Source organism: Pseudophryne corroboree, chromosome 3, assembly GCF_028390025.1.
Source record: "Pseudophryne corroboree isolate aPseCor3 chromosome 3, aPseCor3.hap2, whole genome shotgun sequence".
In the NCBI taxonomy this organism is placed as follows: Eukaryota; Metazoa; Chordata; class Amphibia; order Anura; family Myobatrachidae; genus Pseudophryne; species Pseudophryne corroboree.
In genome coordinates this window covers 749634527-749657578 of record NC_086446.1, presented here as the reverse complement: position 1 = coordinate 749657578, position 23052 = coordinate 749634527, and positions in this window count along the sequence as shown.

The following is a 23052-nucleotide window of genomic DNA, read 5'->3' as shown; positions in this document are numbered from 1 at the left end:
GCCCGCATGTTACCTGGTTTTATCAGCCACAGAACCTGTGTAACTCATGAGTGTCCCGGTTTAAGGGAGTAGTACTGTAAGCCTGCATATTATAAATGTATTATTCTCCTATTATGGCATTATTATTTCCATACAATAGGAAATAACACTACGCTATTCCAATTTATTTTCAAACTTCTGGCATATCGTGTAGTGGGGTGACCGAGGCCGCCATAAAAACTTCTGTAAGGGAGGTGTGGCCAATTGGGGCGTGGTCACATGCCATCATGTTCCCGTGGAGTAGGTGCCAATGTACGTTGGTAATGATGACTTGTCAGAAACTTATCTCACAATTTATTAAACAGATGCATGACACATTTCAATCAAGCGTAAAAATATGTTACCCACATAAAACATTAATATATGTAAAAAATGTAATTATGTGCTACAATAAATTAGGGTGCAGTCCAAAATATTGCCGTGTGATGGGTCTCACTGATGTAAGTAACTGCAATCTCCTTTGTCGTGAGAAGTGGATCTCTCTGATGTAATTGATGATGGCATTGTGAACGCCGGGATCCCGACAGGAGGTATTGTGATTGCCTCCCCCACACAACACCCAGTGGCTTCTACACACTGCATCCTGCTGTTACTTGCTGGAATCTGGGAGGACTCCATATAACATTGTTATTTGTTATAAATGAAATCAATATTATTCTCTGCGTTATATAATAGGAAATAGCCTGGTTTTATCAGCCACAGTCTCCTGTTGTCAAAGTAAAAAGGTTGAGATGTAAACTTGCTGTTATCCTGAAAACAAATGATATTGCAGAGTGTGTGTAATTATTAGTACACTAGCCATGCGGGTATATGCCCTAATTATTCCAATGCACAGAACACCTCACAGGAATGGTGTCCACTGTTAGCCCTAGCAAGGTGCATCCACCATCTGGAATTCTTGGCGCCCAAGATGGCTGCCTCACCTTTTGTATGCTCCTGATCATCTCCATAAAACAGCTTAAATTCACCACAACTGACCTATGAATCATCATAAATATCCAAGGACTTACCTTGAACTTGTACTACTCTACGCGGACATTTCATCAAAACCAACGGATTGCATTCCTGCGCTGAGATACACACTGGATTGAATCTTGGACTGAATCCTCTGCATATCTCCACTGAGAAATCCTTCAGTTTAGCAGCTGCTGTACTCTGCATTGGACATTACCCAGATAAGGTACTGTGGATTACAACCTATCTTTGGCTACATCCAGCCCCTCACTTAGACATCATCCACCTCTGTTCTCTGAGCAACAAATAACTGACTTATTGCATTAATCTACTAATATCAGTATATTCAGGTTCTGAATTGCTGAAGGCTCACTGGTTAAAATCAGGATCCATTTCCGGGACACGTTATCACTACCCCCACAAAAAATCTACTTCAAAGGCCTCTCACACTGAGACTTTTCACACCTACACAGTAGGAATTGGCTTCTAACACCTTTCCAAAAGGCTGCCTATCCTAGGATAATTGACTAAATCAGCAGTTATTTTATTTATTACTTGCTTCAAATATACACAATAGGTTATAGCAATAACTTTGTTCATAATTCCATTATAATTTTGGATCACATACCGAATTGGGGGAAAACAAAACACAAAAAGGAAAAAAGAAAAAAAAAAACAAGAACAAAAAAAAACAAAAAACACTGCTTTCTCTCCCTCTCTCATCATCATATGCAGCTCAAATTTATAGTAATCTGTCATTGATGACCAAATGTATACGTATTGCTCCAGCTTAATTCTTTCACTCCGCCCACCACGTTCTGCAGTTCCTATCACACCATCACAGGCTTCTATTCTCCAATCCCTTGGCATTTTAAAAAGAAAACACAGGCGCATTCGTGGGAAGCGAGCAGGCCGGAAATGTATCTCCCCCGGTAACCATCTAAGTCCTTTGCCCACCTGCTCACCCCCATACTCAAAGAACAATCAAATAGAAGTGATACCCAAAAGACGGCCCTGTGTTTGGAAGGACAGAACTGTCAACTCTCACTTTGTGACCCCCATACCAAGAGCTCCTGCACTTAACATAAAGAAAACTGAAGGCCCTGTAGTATGCCCAATCAGGTCAGTCCTTTGTAATGCCAGATCTATAAGAAACAAGACTGCAACAATTGCTGACCTTATTGAATCTGCAGATCTAGCCTGTATTACAGAGACCTGGCTAGATGAAAATGCAGCACCTATATTGGAGGCTACAGTACCAACAAACTACTCTGTCATCCACAACCCAAGACTGGACCGCAGGGGTGGCGGGGTGGCTATCTGCTTCAAAAAAGAACTTAAACTTAGGGTCCACCCTATTGAAACTACTCGCTCATTTGAGTGCATTGCTGCCCGGAGTTTCGACAGGATTAGGTTTCAGAGTACTTCTCATTTACCGGCCACCTGGAGATGGAAAGATATTTCTACATGAAATTGCAGACACTGTTGCTGGCCTGATTCTGGAACATCAAAGATGGCTCATCCTCGGGGATTTCAATGCATGGGTGGATGATGAGCTCTCACGCCTTGGCCAAGACCTCCTGTGCACAATGAATGGTCTGGGCTTCACACAGGTCATTCCCTCTGCCACACATAAAAGTGGTCCCACTCTCGACCTTGTCTTTCAGATTGGATTAGAAGTCACTGACCTAAAAATAAACCCAGTCATCTGGTCAGACCACTACCCCCTCTGGTTCTCAGTTGCAACCCCTCAAATAAGATCTCTGCCCGTGGAGTTGACCAGGTATCGTCCAAGGAGGGGTATGACTTCCCAGGCTCTTGCAGCAAATCTGGATCTCTCTGCTATACTGGGTGCCTGTGAAGATCCCTGTTCCCTAGTCCGTTATTATAATAGGGATGTTATGGCTGCAATTGATATTATCGCCCCTGTGCGTTTAAGACCTCGTAAACCACAACGTCAAGCTCCATGGTTCGACAACAGTGTTAGTGAGCTCAAGAAAAGGGGGCGTAGACTGGAAAGACGATGGAGGAAGACTAACCTAGTGGATGACAAAATAAAACTAATAAAGCATAACGAAGAATATCAATCGACAATCACTCGTAAGAAATCACAGTTTCTGTCAAATGAGATCACAGCAGCAAACAATAGGCCAGCTCAACTTTTCCGCACAGTGGAGATGCTTTGCAAGCCAGCATGCCTGCAGACTGAGGAGACCCTCTCCCAGGCAAGATGCAACGAGTTTGCAAACTTCTTTGCAGATAAGGTATCCACCATCCGGGCTGGAATCTCCACAGTGCCATCAAAGGAGTGCCAAACTACAAAGCCTGCCAATATAAGCGACCTGCCTTCATGGACCAGCTTTGATCCAGTGGATGTAAAGGACACTGCTGAAATTGCTCGAATTTTGCGTCCCACCACCTGTGATCTGGACCCAGCCTCAACCAAGCTTCTAATAGGTTGTATCGATATAATTGGTCCTGTCTTTACAAAAATTGTTCAATGCTCTTTGCAGACAGGCATTTTTCCTTGACCCCTAAAGGAAGCAATTGTTAGACCGCTTCTTAAAAAACCTAATTTAGATCCCGACTGCATGACCAACTACAGACCAGTATCAAACCTTCCTTTCCTAGGAAAGGTTATTGAGAAAGTCATTGCAAATCAACTGGAAACCCGCCTGACAACCCATGATATTTATGATCCATTTCAATCAGGATTCAGGAGAAGACATAGCACTGAAACAGCCCTGGTGTGTGTGTTAAATGATCTTCTGATGGCAAAAGACAGGGGTGACTGTTCAATATTAATCCTTCTGGATCTCTCAGCAGCATTTGATACCGTGGACCATGGGCTTCTGATTGAGCGACTGATACATTTCTGTGGTCTGGATGGCACAGTCCTAAGATGGTTCAAATAATTTCTCACAGGCAGGTCACAGAGAGTATCATCTGGATTATACTCATCGCCACCAGTGCCATTGCCATGTGGTGTCCCACAAGGTTCTATACTATCCCCCATGCTTTTTGCAGTATACATGCTCCCATTGGGCAAAATAATCAGGCGCCATGGCCTGGTCTACCACTGCTATGCAGATGATACACAACTGTACTTGTCCTTTGCTCCGGGCACTGATAACCCAATAGCAACCCTAAATGTCTGTCTAGCTGAACTACAGGAGTGGATGAGCGCCAGTTGGCTGCGACTGAACCCGGATAAAACAGAGGTCCTTATGATACGACCGCAACATCAAAGGACAAGACTGCAGCATAGCCAACCAACTGGACTTACACTCGGGGATTCAGAATTACAGACCAGTGATCGTGTGCGGAATCTTGGCGTTGTCCTGGATGGTGGCTTGACACTTAAACATCAGATATCAGCCACAATCAAATCCTCATTCTTTCACCTGAGGAACATAGCCAGAATCAAGCACTTAATTCCCTCAGATGATATGCCAAAAGTCATACATGCATTTGTATCATCTCGTTTAGACTACTGTAATGCCCTCTACCTTGGTCTACCAGCAAAAGAATTGCAACGCTTACAGCTGGTGCAAAACACAGCTGCCAGGCTATTAACCAACCAGCCCTGTTCTAGCCACATAACTCCCATCCTCTACTCCCTTCACTGGTTGCCTGTACGATGGCGAATCATCTTCAAGATTGGCTTACTGAGTTTCAAAGCATTACATGACCAAGGCCCAAGGTACCTGAAACAGCTTCTGACCCCATACTGCCCCACTCGATTACTGCGATCTGTAGATGAAGGACTTTTAGCAGTACCTAGAATCTACCGTAATTCATCTGGGGGTCGAGCTTTTAGTCATGCGGCTCCGACTCTATGGATCTCACTTCCCCGCACAGTGCGAGAGGCCCCAACTATAGAATCCTTCAAAAGTAGACTCAAGACTTTTGTGTTTACTCAAGCATTTCCATAATGTCCCTTTAAGTATCTTCATGCTTCTGTATTTTATGAAAATGTACTTCATTATTTTCTGTACTATATTATGCTATGTATCTGTTAAGCGCCTTGAGTCCTATTGGAGAAAGAGCGCTATATAAATAAAATTATTATTATTATTATCTTAGAGAAGATTATATATCAGATGCTTTGGATTTTTTGGATGGTCTTCCAACATCCTCCTCTCCATCTTCACAGACCGAAGGTCGTGTTCTAGTTGTGCCTTGGCGAGGAGGCGCCTTTACTTTATAGAATGTGCACCACATATTTTGTCATGGGCCATCAACCACTTCTTCCGCCATGATGGGGGTCTATTCATGCTGTTAAATACATAGTTGTGGGTCCTGTCGCATTACCACTGGTGGCATTTCCGATTTGACACTGCCGCATGATACCTGTGGCGTACAGATATGTCAGCGCCAGTCAGGTGGTTTATGTTGTTCATTACCTCTATATATATATATATGCCCATGCTCACCCGAGTCTCTCTGCTGCGTTTTATAAATGTAGACATGAATCATTTCATGCAGGTGGGTTTCCACCAGGTCTCTGCGGGCCTGCTGCCTCAGGAGGGGTCTGCTGAGCTTTATCTGACACGGCCTGCCATTGTAACGGCTGGGATGCTGGTATAGTCCGGCACATGTCTTCAGCCTATTACTCCATGCTGGTGTAACGCCATCTAGTTTCCCTCCAAAGATCTTTCTGGTAAACTCTGTAAAGAGTTGTTTCATATTTGGGTTGGGGTCTATGGGCTCCCACGCTTTGTCCACTATTGACAAGTAGCCGCTGCAAACATTGTCATCTTCAGTGCAGTCCATCCAGGGCTGGATTCTAGGAGGGGCAATCCTGGGGCCCCTACACAGTCACCAGTATTAATGGAGAGGAGGGCAGTATTTGGCTGCCTGCGCTCCGTTGCTCCACGGCGGCTCAGCTGTTCTATGTACAGCAGCCGCTGCGGAGATCTCTGTCCTGCCATGATGGCATGCGGGTCTCTTCTCCCGATTTTAAGAGGATAGCACTGGGGAAGAACCGGGTGGTTGGCGGGACACAGAGCAGCAGCATATCCTCATCCTTACTGCTGCCATGGTGATAATGAGACAGTGGGGTCAGAGGAGCGTATGCTGAGCCCGGATTGGTGGAGCGCAGCACATGGTCCTCTGACCCGAGCAGGGGGTGGGGCTACAGCAGCATGCCATGTTCATTCTTTACTGTTCTGCCTGGCGGCATGGCCACAGAGGAGGAGGGAGCTGCTGCAGGAGGCTACACACCAAAGTGAGAGACACAGTACCTCAGTCTGTCTGTATACAAGTGTCTATGTGTGACTGTGTGTGTGTGGTGTGTGTGTGACCCTGCCTATATGTATGTATGCATGTGTGACCTTGCATGTATTTGTGTGTGTGTCATAATAGCCACGTCCCAGCTATGCAATGCCAAGATTACGAGCATTTTCTCTTACGTCCTAGAGGATGCTGGGGATTCCGTAAGGACCATGGGGATAGACGGGCTCCGCAGGAGACGTGGGCACTTTAAGAAATACTTTAGTTATGGGTGTGCACTGGCTCCTCCCTCTATGCCCCTCCCCCAGACCTCAGTTTGATACTGTGCCCAGAGGAGACTGGGTGCATTACAGGGAGCTCTCCTGAGCTTCCTGTCAGAAATATTTGTTAGGTTTTTTATTTTCAGGGAGCCTGCTGGCAACAGACTCCCTGCATCGAGGGACTGAGGAGAGAGAAACAGACCTACTTCTGTGAGTTTCAAGGCTCTGTTTCTTAGGCTACTGGACACCATTAGCTCCAGAGGGATTGGTACGCAGGTCTCACCCTCGCCGTCCGTCCCAGAGCCGCGCCGCCGTCCTCCTCGCAGAGCCGGAAGATAGAAGCCGGGTGAGTATGAGAAGAAAAGAAGACTTCAGAGGCGGCAGAAGACTTCTTGATCTTCACTGAGGTAACGCACAGCAGTAAAGCTGTGCGCCATTGCTCCCATAAACCTCACACACGGCAGTCACTGTAAGGGTGCAGGGCGCAGGGGGGGCGCCCTGGGCAGCATGAAAACCTCTATTTGGCAAAAATACATATATATATATATATATATGCAGCTGGGCACTATATATATATATATATATATATATATATATATGTATAAAGAGCCCCCGCCAGTTTTTCAATATATTTGAGCGGGACAGAAGCCCGCCGCCGAGGGGGCGGGGCTTCTCCCTCAGCACTCACCAGCGCCATTTTCTCCACAGCACGGCGCTGAGAGGAAGCTCCCCGGACTCTCCCCCTGCTTATTCAAGGTGAAAGAGGGTTTTAAAGGAGGGGGGGCACATAATTGGCGCATATACATATATATATAAAGGCGCTACTGGGTAAACATTTTGTGTTTTTTCCTGGGTCATATAGCGCTGGGGTGTGTGCTGGCATACTCTCTCTCTGTCTCTCCAAAGGGCCTTGTGGGGGAACTGTCTCCAGATAAGAGGTTCCCTGAGTGTGTGGTGTGTCGGTACGCGTGTGTCGACATGTCTGAGGTAGAAGGCTCTCCTAGGGACGAGGGGGAGCATATGAATGTGAGGTCTCCGTCGGCAGCGCCGACACCTGACTGGATGGATATGTGAAATGTTTTAAGTGCTAATGTAAATTTATTGCACAAAAGATTAGACAAAGCTGAGGCTAGGGAACAGCCAGGGAGTCAACCCATGTCTGTTCCTATGTCGCAGGGGCCTTCGGGGTCTCAAAAGCGCCCACTATCCCAAATAGTTGACACAGATACCGACACAGATCGACTACGATGATGCAAAGTTACAGACAAAAGTGGCAAAATTTATTAGATATATGATTATTGCAATAAAGGATATTTTGCATATCAAAGAGGAACCCCCTGTCCCTGACACGAGGGTAACATGTATAAGGGAAAGAAACCTGAGGTAACCTTTCCCTCCTCACATGAGTTGAACGAATTATGTGAAAGAGCTTGGGAATCTCCAGACAAAAAACTGCAGATTCCCAAAAGGATTCTTATGGCGTATCCTTTCCCGACAATGGACAGGATACGGTGGGAATCCTCCCCTAAGTGGACAAAGCATTGACACACTTATCAAAAAAGATAGCGCTGCCATCCCAAGATACGGCTACCCTCAAGGATCCTGCTGACCGCAAGCAGGAGGTTACCTTGAAGTCCATTTACACACATTCTGGTACATTGCTCAGACCGGCAATTGCGTCGGCCTGGGTTTGTAGTGCTGTAGCAGCATGGACAGATTCCTTATCAGCGGATATTGAGACCCTAGATAAGGATACCATTTTATTGACCCTAGAGCATATAAAAGATGCTGTCTTATATATGAGAGATGCTCAAAGAGACATTAGTCTACTGGGCTCCAGAATAAACGCTATGTCAATTTCTGCTAGACGAGTCCTATGGACCCGGCAGTGGACAAGTGATGCCGACTCAAAGAGGCATATGGAGGTTTTACCTTACAAGGGGGAGGAATTGTTTGGGGAAGGTCTCTCGGACCTAGTCTCCACAGCTACGGCAGGTAAATCGAATTTTTTGCCTTTTGTTCCCTCGCAGCCTAAGAAAGCGCCACATTATCAAATGCAGTCCCTTTCGTTCAAATAAAAGCAAAAGAGTATGAGGATCCTCCTTTCTTGCCAGAGGTAAGGGCAGAGGAAAAAAGCTGCACAACACAGCTAGTTCCCAGGAGCAGAAGTCTTCCCCGGCCTCTACAAAATCCACCGCATGACGCTGTGGCTCCGCTGAGGGAGTCCGCCCCACTGGGGGCACGTCTTCGACTTTTCAGCCACATCTGGGTTCGCTCACAGGTGGATCCCTGGGCAATGGAAATTGTTTCTCAAGGATACAAGCTGGAATTCGAAGAGGTGCCTCCTCGCTGGTTTTTCAAATCAGCTCTGCCAGCCTCTCCCTCAGAAAAGGAGATAGTGTTAAATGCAATTCACAAATTGTGTCTTCAACAGGTGGTGGTCGAGGTTCCCTTGCTTCAACGAGGGAAGGGATATTGCTCAACCCTGTTTGTAGTCCCGAAACCGGACGGTTCCGTCAGACCCATTTTAAATTTTAAATCCCTGAACCTTTACTTAAAACGGTTCAAATTCAAGATGGAATCGCTGAGAGCGGTCATCGCCAGTCTGGAAGGGGGGGGGATTTTATGATATCTCTGGACATAAAGGATGCATACCTTCATGTTCCCATTTATCCACCTCACCAGGTGTACCTGAGATTTGCGGTACAGGATTGTCATTACCAATTTCAGACGTTGCCGTTTGGGCTTTCCACGCCCCACGAGGATTTTCACCAAGGTAATGGCGGAGATGATGGTGCTCCTGCGCAAGCAAGGTGTCACAATTATCCCGTACTTGGACGATCTCCTCATAAAAGCGAGATCGAGAGAGCAGTTGCTGAACAGCGTCTCACTGGCACTAAAGGTGTTACAGCAACACGGATGGATTCTCAATATCCCGAAGTCACAGTTGGTTCCTACGACTCGTCTGACCTTCTTGGGCATGATTCTGGATACAGACCAGAAAAGGTTTTTTTTTCCGATAGAAAAAGCTCAGGAACTCATGACTCTGGTCAAGAACCTATTGAAGCCAAAACAAGTGTCAGTACATCATTGCACTCAAGTCCTGGGAAAGATGGTGGCAGCATACGAAGCCATTCCCTTTGGCAGGTTCCATGCAAGGATTTTCCAGTGGGACCTACTGGTCACATCTACAAATTCATCAGTTGATCACCCTGTCCCCCAGAACCAGGGTATCTCTCCTGTGGTGGCTGCAGAGTGCTCACCTTCTAGAAGGCCGCAGGTTCGGCATTCAGGACTGGATCCTGGTGACCACGGACGCGAGCCTCCGAGGGTGGGGAGCAGTCACACAGGGAAGAAATTTTCAAGGTCTGTGGTCAAGTCAAGAGACTTGTCTTCACATCAACATCCTGGAACTCAGGGCCATATACAACGCCCTACGTCAAGCGGAGACCTTACTTCGCAACCAACCAGTTCTGATCCAGTCAGACAACATCATTGCAGTGGCTCATGTAAACCGCCAAGGCGGCAAAAGGAGCAGAGGAGCAATGGCGGAAGCCACCAGGATTCTTCGCTGGGCGGAAAATCATGTAAGCGCACTGTCAGCGGTGTTCATTCCGGGAGTGGACAACTGGGAAGCAGACTTCCTCAGCAGACGCGACCTGCATCCAGGAGAGTGGGGACTTCATCAGGAAGTCTTCGCACAGATTGCAAGTTGATGGGGATTGCCCCAGATAGACATGATGGCGTCCCGCCTCAACAAAAAGCTACAGAGGTATTGCGCCAGATCAAAAGACCCTCAGGCGATAGCTGTAGACGCCCTAGTGACACCATGGGTGTTTCAGTCGGTCTATGTGTTTCCTCCTCTTCCTCTCATACCCAAGGTGTTGAGAATAATAAGAAAAAGGGGAGTAAGAACAATTCTCATTGTTCCAGATTGGCCACGAAGGACCTGGTATCCGGAGCTACTGGAAATGCTCACAGACTATCCGTGGCCTCTTCCTCTCAGGGAGGACCTGTTGCAACAGGGGCCCTGTTTGTTCCAAGACTTACCGCGGCTGCGTTTGACGGCATGGCGGTTGAACGCAGGATCCTAGCGGAAAAAGGCATTCCGGATGAGGTCATTCCTACGCTGATAAAGGCCAGGAAAGACGTGACAGCTTAATATTATCACCGTATATGGTGAAAATATGTTTCTTGGTGTGAGGGCAGGAATGCTCCTACGGAGGAATTCCATCTGGGCCGTCTCCTTCACTTCCTACAGACTGGAGTGAATTTGGGCCTAAAATTGGGCTCCATTAAGGTTCAGATTTCGGCCTTATCCATTTTCTTTCAAAAAGAATTGGCTTCTCTTCCTGAAGTACAGACGTTTGTGAAGGGAGTGCTTCATATTCAGCCTCCCTTTATACCTCCAGTGGCGCCTTGGGACCTTAACGTGGTGTTGAGTTTCCTTAAGTCACACTGGTTTGAACCACTTCAAACGGTGGAGTTAAAATATCTCACTTGGAAGGTGGTCATGTTACTAGCCTTGGCTTCGGCTAGGCGAGTGTCGGAATTGGCGGCTTTGTCTCATAAAAGCCCCTATCTGGTTTTCCATATGGATAGAGCAGAATTGCGGACCCGTCCTCAGTTCTTGCCTAAGGTGGTGTCATCTTTTCATATGAACCAACCCATTGTGGTGCCTGTGGCTACGTGAGACTTGGAGGATTCCGAGTCCCTGGATGTAGTCATGGCTTTGAAAATTTACGTGGCCAGAACGGCTCGTGTTAGGAAAACAGAGGCTCTGTTTATCCTTTATGCTGCCAACAAGCTTAGTGCTCCTGCGTCTAAGCAGACTATTGCTCGCTGGATCTGTAACACGATTCAGCAGGCGCATTCTACGGCTGGATTGCCGTTACCTAAATCGGTCAGTGCCCATTCCACCAGGAAGGTAAGCTCGTCTTGGGCGGCTGCCCGAGGGGTCTCGGCACTACAACTATGCCGAGCTGCTACTTGGTCGGGTTCAAACACCTTTGCTAAGTTCTATAAGTTTGATACCCTGGCTGAGGAGGACCTCCTGTTTGCTCAATCGGTGCTGCAGAGTCATCCGCACTCTCCCGCCCGTTTGGGAGCTTTGGTATAATCCCCATGGTCCTTACGAAGTCCCCAGCATCCTCTAGGACGTAAGAGAAAATAAGATTTTAAACCTACCGGTAAATCTTTTTCTCGTAGTCCGTAGAGGATGCTGGGCGCCCGTCCCAAGTGTGGAATATTTCTGCAAGACTTTTATATAGTTTTGCTTACATAAGGGTTATGTTATAGTTTTCATCGGTTTTGGACTGATGCTAAGTTGTTTTCATACTGTTAACTGTTTAGTATATACACAAGTTATACAGTGTGATTGGTGTGGCTGGTATGAATCTTGCCCTTGGTTTAACTAAAATCCTTTCCTCGTACTGTCCGTCTCCTCTGGGCACAGTTTCCCTAACTGAGGTCTGGAGGAGGGGCATAGAGGGAGGAGCCAGTGCACACCCATACCTAAAGTCTTTCTTAAAGTGCCCATGTCTCCTGCGGAGCCCGTCTATCCCCATGGTCCTTACGTAGTCCCCAGCATCCTCTACGGACTACGAGAAAAAGATTTACCGGTAGGTTTAAAATCTTATTTTTTTGTAAATGGGCGGCTTTGTGGCAGGGGCGCTGGCGAATCCGGGAGACTTGCCCACTCCCCCGGGGGGCCGGGAGTGCCATCTTATTTTCAGGGAGCCTTCTGGCTGTTCCAGGAGAGTAGGAAAGTATGATCTATGTGTCTATGTGACCTTGCGCGCGCGCGCGTGTGTGTGTGTGTGTGTGTGTGTGTTTTTGTGTGTCAGATTAAAATATTCCACCACTATGGGTCATTGATTAGAATATTCGGCGGGGACAGGTGATAGATTAAGAGATTCCACAGGGACAGGTGACAGATTAGAATATTCCATGTGGATTGATGGTAGATTAGAAGCTTCCACAGGGACAGGTGATAGATTTTCCATAAGGATGGGTGATAGATTAGGAGATTCCACAGGGATGAGTGACAGAATATTGCACAGGGACAGGTAACTGACAGATTAGGAGATTTCACAGGGACAGGTAACAGATTAGAAGATTCCATAGGACTGGGTGACAGGTTAGAAGATTATAGAAAAAACAGACCACCCCAGCTTTGAGAATAGATGTGCGAGATGTTCACAATCTCAAAACTTGATAAATATGTGAGATAAAAATCTCAGTATTAATATATTAGTCCACATTGAAGCTATGTAATGGGCTCCTCCTCTTCGCACAGATGACCTCAATGTCATAGGGAGAAGGCAGACCTCTATCATTGTTTGGGGTCTTGTCCAAGAGTTAGGCCTTTTTGTCTTAGAGTTTACAGCTATGTCCTCGATAATCTAGCCATTTCCTCCTGAATGGGTTATTCTGGGTATCCTTCCCCAGGGTCAACGGGTGTCCTGGGGATGGATGCCGCAAACTATTATTGATTTTGAGCTATTCTACAAGTCTGGACTCATCCATTTTCTTTATTTAAAGAAAAATAGTTTTATCTATTTCGAATGGACTGGAGTGAAGCGTCCTTGGAAAAGAGTAGCTACATTTTTTAACTTTAGGAAAGCTATATTTCAATTCTTCCCACTCAATCTAAACAATGACTTCTCAAAAAAATTTTTTTGACCACTTCATGGTACCTAACAAGGTTGGTGGGTAACGATCCACCGATATAGTAGGAATACTACCTATGGTGTCGCTCGGCGTGTCCTACATTTTATGATATTTTTCATATTTGATATAATCTATTTTGCATATTGTTTACCTGTAAACATTGTATTCATTGTACTTAAACTACTTATTCAATATTGTCACTCATTCAACAAAGGTCATTGATTTTTTTTTTTGTATCAAGCATCAGAATCATCAATAAAACATTTTTGAAAAATAAAATAAAAAAATCTCAGTACTAATTTGAAATAAAGTAGGTGTCATCTAACTGGTCGGTTTCAATCACATGTGAGAGAGAACTGCACTATGTGATCCAATGGGTGTGGATCATAGGGTGGACCACACTTAGGTCGACAGTGTCTTGGTTGACCACTATTGGTCGACATGGTCTCTAGGTCAACATGACAGAAGGTCGACACAAGTTTTTTAATAATTTTTTTGGTGTTGTTTTCTCTGTAGAGAGGATGTAACTGATGATGAGCAGGAGCACACATTGTTAGCGACATATAGTGCGTACACACTGGACGTTTTGAACGATGTGTTGTTCCAATCTGTCTGAATCGGGCATACTGTTCGCAATATGGTATTGTGTGTACCCAGCATTAGAGTGAGTCTGCGTGTCAGAGCGATTGTGTGTCAGTTACTGTCAGAGTGTGTGTCAGTCACTGTCAGAGCGATTGTGTGTCAGTCACTGTCAGAGTGAGTGTGTTGTGTGTGTGTCAGTCACTGTTAGAATGAGTCTGTGTGTCAGTTGCTGTCAGAGTGAGTGTGCATGTCAGGTGCTATCAGAGTGTGAGTGTCAGTCACTGTTAGAATGAGTATCTGTGTCAGTTGCTGTCAGAGTGAGTGTGCATGTCAGGTGCTATCAGAGTGTGAGTGTCAGTCACTGTTAGAATGAGTCTGGGTGTCAGTCGCTGTCAGACTGAGTCTGCCTGTCAGTTCTTGTCAGAGTGAATCTACTGTCAGTCACTGTCAGAGTGAGTGCCAGTGACTGTTAGGAGTCTGAGTGTCAGTCACTGTCAGAGTGAGTCTGCCTGTCAGTTGTTGTCAGAGTGAGTCTACTGTGTCAGAGTGAGTCCCAGTCTCCGTCGCAGTGAGTCAGAATTTAATGTAAATGTTTACTAATAATAATAATAATAATAAAAATGAATCCCAGGCATCAAAGACTGCCCCGTATCACCTTCTGTACATAGCGGTCAGATCTACCTGTTGGAGGCCTCAGACAATGATGTTTGTGGTTCTGGGTCCTTTCAGCATGTTTTATTTTTGTTTCTATGGCATTGATGTCCAATTAAGTATTAACATGGAGTGTAATCACTAACAAGGCAACACTATGCACAGCACATGAGCAGGAATCTCTGGCTCTCTGCTCACTTGACCTTAACAACATACTATACAAAGTGACTCTCCCTGGTGTCCTAAATAGAAATCTAGGGCCCCAGGTGGAATGAAGGCTCTGTCCATGGCTCCCATTCTACTGACAGTCATGCAGGCATTAACAGCTGCCAGGCCGCTTCTCCCTACGTGAGGCGGCGCTGGTAGTTCCATTGATAGGAGCAGACTTGACCATGGCCTGAGCCTCCTCCGTCGGGGTCCCAGGATAGCAGAAACTGATAGCACATCTAGATGGCGGATCAGATGGCAGCTTGGGTGGGCTTGCGTCAGCTTACCTTTCATCACGCTTCTCCTTCCACTTCTGCTTACCAGTGATTATTGGCTCTGGCAGTTTCAAGTGACTATCAAGCGAATCTAGGAATACATTCAGTTTACAACATTCTACGGCCTAAATGGAGTGGTGCAAATGCCTCCCAGCGGAGGGAAGTTTGTAGTCAGATTAGCAAAACGAAAAACATTTATGGAAAATTAGGTCTAGCCACAAGAGCTTACCATCCTTCTTATTATGCAGATAATTACAGACATTGAAGGAAAGGGAGCAGTATGAGTTACCAGCGCATGGGATCCCGGCTCTTTAAATACCGACACCGGGATCCAGATTAGTTAAGAAGCCGACAGTGGTGACTAAGGGGTGTTCTACCCTCTCCCCTAACCCTCCCCTCCCACAGCCTAACCCTAACCTCCTTCCTCGGTGCCTAAACTTAACCCCCTGTCCCTGCTGCCTAAACCCAACCCCCCCCCCCCACCCGCAGCCTAACCTTAACCCCCCTCCCTTCAGACTTAGCCTAACCCCAGGGACGCAGCCTACCCCTAACCTTCCCCCCAGCAGCCTAAACCTAAGCCACCCCCACGCGCGGCTTACCTGCCTTGCGGCGCGTCTCTCCTTGTTCGGTATTACAGCTGTCGGTATTCTGGTGCCGGGATGGTCTACCCATTCTGAATGCTGGTGTCGGCATTCATAATAGGGTTGGTATTTGGCTGTCGGTATTCTGACAGCCTGGATCCTGACTGCCTCCCGAAGGAAATGCCTATTAGCAGGGGACAGACAGAATTGTAGGAGCTCTATGTGATATTCAGCTCCCAACACAGGGGGTAATTCCAAGTTGATCGCAGCAGGATTTTTGATAGCAATTGGGCAAAACCATGTGCACTGCAGGGGAGGCAGATATAACATGTGCAGAGAGAGTTAGATTTGGGTGGGTTATTTTATTTCTGTGCAGGGCAAATACTGGCTGCTTTATTTTTACACTGCAAATTAGATTGCAGATTGAACACACCACACCCAAATCTAACTCTCTCTGCACATGTTATATCTGCCTCCCCTGCAGTGCACATGGTTTTGCCCAATTGCTAACAAAAATCCTGCTGCGATCAACTTGGAATTACCCCCACAATACGGCTTGGGGCTAATGGTTGTCTGCTCGGGCCTCTGTGCATGTATGCTGTATTCCTGCACTAGATGTAAGCTCAGGAAAATATAGGGCAATCGAGGCTAACGTACACTTTATCAAGCCTCTTACGTCCGCAGACATTGGGAGGAGAATTATCATAGCTTGGAGAAAGAAAAAATGGAGAGAGATAAAGTACTAACCAATCAGCTCCTATCTGTCATTTTTCAAACACAGCCTGTAACATGGCAGTTAGGAGCTGATTGGCTGATACTTTATTTCTCTCCACTTTATTATGCAGGGCCATTCCTGTATAGGACCCCCCGGGGGAGGCCAGTCACACCACCACCACTGATATGCAGGGCCATTCCTGTATAGGACCCCCGGGGGGGAGGCCAGTCACACCACCACCACTGATATGCAGGGCCATTCCTGGCCCATGACCCCCGGGGGGAGGCCAGTCACACCACCACCACTGATATGCAGGGCCATTCCTGTATAGGACCCCCGGGGGGGAGGCCAGTCACACCACCACCACTGATATGCAGGGCCATTCCTGGCCCATGACCCCGGGGGGAGGCCAGTCACACCACCACCACTGATATGCAGGGCCATTCCTGGCCCATGACCCCCGGGGGGAGGCCAGTCACACCACCACCACTGATATGCAGGCCCCAGGACCCCCGGGGGGAGGCCAGTCACACCACCACCACTGATACGCAGGGCCATTCCTGGCCAAGGTCCCCCGGGGGGAGGCCAGTCACACCACCACCACTGATATGCAGGGCCATTCCTGGCCAAGGTCCCCCGGGGGGGAGGCCAGTCACACCACCACCACTGATATGCAGGGCCATTCCTGTATAGAACCCCCGGGGGGAGGCCAGTCACACCACCACCACTGATATGCAGGGCCATTCCTGGCCCATGACCCCCGGGGGGAGGCCAGTCACACCACCACCACTGATATGCAGGGCCATTCCTGGCCCATGACCCCGGGGGGGAGGCCAGTCACACCACCACCACTGATATGCAGGGCCATTCCTGGCCAAGGTCCCCCGGGGGGGAGGCCAGTCACACCACCACCACTGATATGCAGGGCCATTCCTGTATAGAACCCCCGGGGGGAGGCCAGTCACACCACCACCACTGATACGCAGGGCCATTCCTGGCCAAGGTCCCCCGGGGGGAGGCCAGTCACACCACCACCACTGATATGCAGGGCCATTCCTGGCCAAGGTCCCCCGGGGGGGAGGCCAGTCACACCACCACCACTGATATGCAGGGCCATTCCTGTATAGAACCCCCGGGGGGAGGCCAGTCACGCCACCACCACTGATATGCAGGGCCATTCCTGGCCCATGACCCCCGGGGGGAGGCCAGTCACACCACCACCACTGATATGCAGGGCCATTCCTGGCCCATGACCCCGGGGGGGAGGCCAGTCACACCACCACCACTGATATGCAGGGCCATTCCTGGCCAAGGTCCCCCGGGGGGGAGGCCAGTCACACCACCACCACTGATATGCAGGGCCATTCCTGTATAGAACCCCCGGGGGGAGGCCAGTCACACCACCACCACTGATATGCAGGGCCATTCCTGGCCCATGACCCCCGGGGGGGGAGGCCAGTCACACCACCACCACTAATATGCAGGGCCATTCCTGGCCCAGGACCCCCGGGGGGAGGCCAGTCACACCACTGCATCCACGTTGCATTCCTACTCCTTGGAGGATGGTATTGATTTTTATTAGGAAGAAATAAAATCTGACATGTCTGGCTTTTTAGGCTGGGTTGCACCCATGTGACCTGACCTTTAATCAGTCTCCTGACTGAGTTACCCACCCTCCGCCCCTACACTGTCACCAGTGTGCCCTTCACAGAGGTTCAGAAGGAAGCCTACTGCCAGAGGAATGCCTGCCTGTCCTGCATCTGTACATGGTGAGCACAGAGCTAAGAGGCAGAAATAAAATGATATACTGATATACTGTGTATGATAATGTACCCCCTACTCTAATACATAAGCATTTCCCTTGTCATAAATAGGGGGAGATAAAGTACCAACCAATCAGCTACTAACTGTCATATTTCAAACACAGCCTGTAACATGGCAGTTAGAAGCTGATTGGTTGGTACTTTATCTCTCTCCACTTTATAACTCCCTGAGGTTTGATACATCTCCCACATAAGGGGAGATGTCTCAAATGTTCAAGTTGCCCATAGCAACCAATCAGCTTTTAGCTATAATTCATTCAGCACTGTCTATGAAATTAAAGAATTTAATTGGTTGGTATGAGCAACTTCTCTAATTTATCTCAAAGTTTGCCACACCTCCCGCATTGTTTAGTCAGCACGGAGCTGAATTGGGCCACCAGCACCCTGTCCCATAGAAAGAAGTGGGCCCAGAAGTGAGGTGGGATCCCCTCACCTTCTAAGGCCATACATCACCCCCTGGCTCACCACTAGTTTCTTAAAATGGCCTTGGGACCTTCTTTGCTGTTTTATTTCTTCACAGCAGAGCAGGGTCTCTGGACCCCTACCCAAACTGACATATGGGGCCAGACTATGGGGGACATTTACTAAGCAGTGATAAGAGCGGAGAAGTGAGCCAGTGGAGAAGTTTCTCCATCAACCAATCAGCAGCTCTGTATCATTTTATAGTATGCAAATTATAGATGTTACTTCAGTGCTGATTGGTTGCCATGGGCAACTTCTCCACTGGCTCACTTCTTCCCTCTTATCACTGCTTAGTAAATGTTCCCCTATGCGCTGTTCAGCCTCTGAATATCGGTGTCGTTTTTCTACCTGTCATTTTAATAAGGAAGTGCTATGTCATCACTAAAGCTGACACTATATAATATAGCTGAGAATTGGTTATACGCTGTGTATTACTCAGATTAATCATATACCTGAAATAATATAAGTGTTTATATGTAACTAAGTAAGTCCATAAGTCCATGATTCTCTCCTACAGCCCTAAGAAGTAAGCTGTCATGTTAACAGTGAAGTCCTCTGATCTAGCAGATGTGTGGAATTATGAGTTCATATACAGGGCTAAGGGCAGTGATGTCACAGCAGCTTAACTGACTGAAATGTTAGGTCTTTGTCTTGCATCAGATTCCCATTAGGACACTGAGCCTGGTTCAGATTTCTTATGCAGTTGACTGATTATCGGCCGATTGCGCATGCACATGGAGGTGGTTATGTGTAGTGGCGGCAAAAATGTACTTACGTCATGACCGATTTTGCAGCTTTTTCTCAGCATGGGACTAGGATCCTGTACGCAGCTGCAATGTCTCCAGGCTCTTACTTCCTGCAGCCATGCAGCGCAGCCGTAGGGCCACGTAGACGTTCCATAGTCGACTGATCTGTGAGCGACACTGTTTCTGTTTGCAGCCACTGGGACTCGCAAAGCCGCCGGTGGGTGCCTCAATACAAATCCAGGCGGCTGCGGCATATGCATATTTTTGCACAGCCGCTGCATACACATTTGCAGCTGCGGCGCCATTGGCCGGCACCTCCGAATCAGGACCTGTCTGAAGGGGTGGTCTTCTGTATGCCAGCGGTCGGGCTCCCGGCGCTCAGTATACCGGCGCCGGGAGCCCGACAGCCGGCATACCGACACTTATTTTCCCTCGTGCGGGTCCACGACCCCCATAGAGGGAGAATAAAATAGTGTAGCGCGCCACCGTGCCCGTAGCGTGGCGAGCGCAGCGAGCCCGCAAGGGGCTCATTTGCGCTCGCCACGCTGTCGGTAAGCCGGCGGACGGGCTCCCGGCGCCGGGATGCTGGTCGCCGGGAGCCCGACCGCCGGCCAGCCGTAGTGAACCCGTCTGAAGCATATGGGAGGTGGTTTCAGCTGTCTGAGCCAGAGATGGGAAAGAATACATTAGATTTCACAGTTTTAACTCAACTGCAGCAGAATGCTGACGTAACACTGAGCAATGTATTTTCGGCCTGATTCAGTGATGTTCGCAGATGAGACTTCACTCACTGTGCAATGGCAAAAATCTGCTCAGCTGCCGTCTTGTGCATAGAGACACTCACTGCCGGAATCTCACATATGCCACTCACATACAAAAGCAGAAAAATCAGCTGCAAAAAAGCTCACCATCGAATTTCTGAGTAAATCTGTGCAGTCCCAGACAGAGCGGTTCTTCTAATACACCGAGGGCTCCCCAGCTGCAAGCAAATTCGCAGCATCTGACTTTGGCATGGCTACAAAACAGTCCCAACACACCCATGTAACCTCCCCCAAAAGCTGAATACCTGTCACTTACTATGAGAGGAAGGGGTCTTATGGAGTCTATTCATGAAGCAGTGGAGAAGTGTGCCTGAGGAGAAGTTGCCCATGGCAACCAATCAGTGTTGAGGTAACATTTATAAAGTGTATTCTATAAAATTATACGTAGCAGCTGATTGGTTGCCATGGGCAACTTCTCCACTGGCTCACTTCTCCACACTTTTCACTGCATAATGAATAGACCCTTATGTACTAAGCCGTGGAGAGAGATAAAGTGGACGGAGATAAAGTACCAGCCAATCAGCTCCTAATTGCCATGTCACAGGCTGTGTTTGAAAAATGACAGGAGGTGGTTGGCTGGTGATTTCTCTCTCGTCGGGGTTTAGTACACAGACCCTTTAGATGGAAACAAAGCCCACCGATGTGCCAACTTTTATATATTAGATAAAGATAAAAAAATTCAAAAAAGCTTCCTGTAGAACTGGAATCAACAATACTCTTGTGAGTTTGGTTCCCTTAATAGAGAACACTGCCTGTGTACGGGTGGTAGTCATGTGACCGCCGGTCGGCTTACCGACAGTCACATGACCTCCTCCGTGAGCCCGACGGCTCACTATCCCGATGGCTTGCTGCACTCGCCCCTCCCCGCCGGGATCCCGGCGTCGGTATGCTGCCGGGATCCCGGCGTCGGTAAGGTGACCGGCGGTCAGGAGACCGCCGGTCACCCGTACTACACCCTGTGTACTATAGGCATGTCCTCAGTTGTACTGTGTGGCAGTATAAACATCTATAACAAGTTTTATTATCTCCAGTATGGGATACTTGGTGTTGCTTTTATGTGTTCTGTCTTTACAAATAGACCTTGTGATTTAGTACAAACATTGCACAAGTGCTTGTTCCCCATCCGTCTGGTCACAAACAGTACGTATAGCAATCTATCGGCATGTGTGCGCTGATTTTATGACATTTTCCAGGTCTGGTTTGCTGAATGTACAGTATTTAGGTTTTCCTGCTCATTTTGGGGCTGAACGCATGTCGGACATAAATGTACCAGTCCTGTATACTAGGTGCAAAATATCTGCCCAAAATGTGTTATTACACATATTCTCGCCTCAGCACGGACTCGCAGAACTTAGCCAATGTGAGGTCACCCTGTCACAACCCCGTTACACCCCATTCTGTACCAGGAGATGATGCGTTTGGCATACTCACTACTCTGCATAGCCCATAGTTGTGTACACTTGGAGCATGTGCAGAGCAAAAAAAAACGCAATAAGGGGGTAATTCCGAGTTGATCGTAGCTATGCTAAATTTAGCACAGCTACGATCAGTCACACTGACATGCGGGGGGACGCCCAGCACAGGGCTAGTCCGCCCCGCATGTCAGTGCCGGCCCCCTCCCTGCAGAAGTGCAAAGGCATCGCACAGCGGCGATGCCTTTGCACTTCAAGAGTAGCTCCCGACCAGCGTAGCTTTAGCGTGCTTGCGGGGAGCTACTCGTTGCTCTCTGGCCCGCAGCGGCTGTGTGTGACGTCACACAGCCGCCGCGGCCCGCCCTCTCAATGGTCCGGCCTCGCCTGCGTTGGCCGGACCGCTCCCCCTAAACGGCGGCTTAACGCCGCCGTCCAGCCCCCTCCTGCCCAGCGACCGCCTCTGTCTCAGAGGCGATCGCTAGGCAACGTCGGCTGACATGCGCCGGCGCATGCGCAGTTCCAACCTGATCGCTGCTTTGCGACATACTGCAGCGAGCGATCGGGTCGGAATGACCCCCTATGTACACTCTGCAAATGGACTAGCGTTCAACTCGACATCAATCCCCATATCGGTATCTCTGAAAAGAAATAGGGGCAGATGTACTAAGCCTTGCAGAGAGATAAAGAGTAGAGGGGTTCAGTATGATTTACAGACGGGCACAACACCTAGAGTCATAATCCCGACAGCCATTGACCTACAGTCAAAATACCGACATTCATTATGCCGACATGGCAAAAACGCAGACAGTCGGAATACCAACATTGGAAATGCCGACATGTCAAAATGCCGACGTGCGGTTTTCTGTGGGTTTTTGTCAATGTCGACATAGGTCGACATGAACACCGTCTAAGTGTACCGCTGCACTCGCCATGCTTCGGGCACACTATTATATTCCCTCTCCAGTTTCACTGGGATGGTAAAGTATGAACAAGTCTGCTTTCGGGCAAAAATTCATTAAAAACGTATGTCAAGTCAAGGGCCGTTTTTCCAACTTGTCGAAAAACACGCGGATCCACGTATGTTGTCGAATTTGTGGGCGTTTCCAACAGGTTTTTGGCCCGTTTTCGACAATGATGATCGGACTTTAAAAAAAAAAGTTGGATTGGCATTGTCGAAAATGGGCAAAAACCTGTCGTAAATGCCCGCAAATTGAATACTGAAGTGTCGGATCCTCTCCATCGGAACAATAATTGAATATACCCCTACGTCGGCATTTTGAACAAGTCGGCATAATGAATGTTGGTGTTTTGACTGTCGGTTAATGGCTGTCGGGACTATGACCGTCGATAAATCAACTGCTACCCGAGTAGAGAGATAAGGTACCAGCCAATCAGCTCCTAACCGTAATATTTCAAGCACAGAATGTAACATGGCAGTTAGGAGCTGATTGGCTGATACATTTTCTTTCTCCACTTTATAGGAGTTGATTGGCTGATACATTTTCTTTCTCCACTTTATAGGAGCTGATTGGCTGATACATTTTCTTTCTCCACTTTATAGGAGCTGATTGGCTGATACATTTTCTTTCTCCACTTTATAGGAGCTGATTGGCTGAT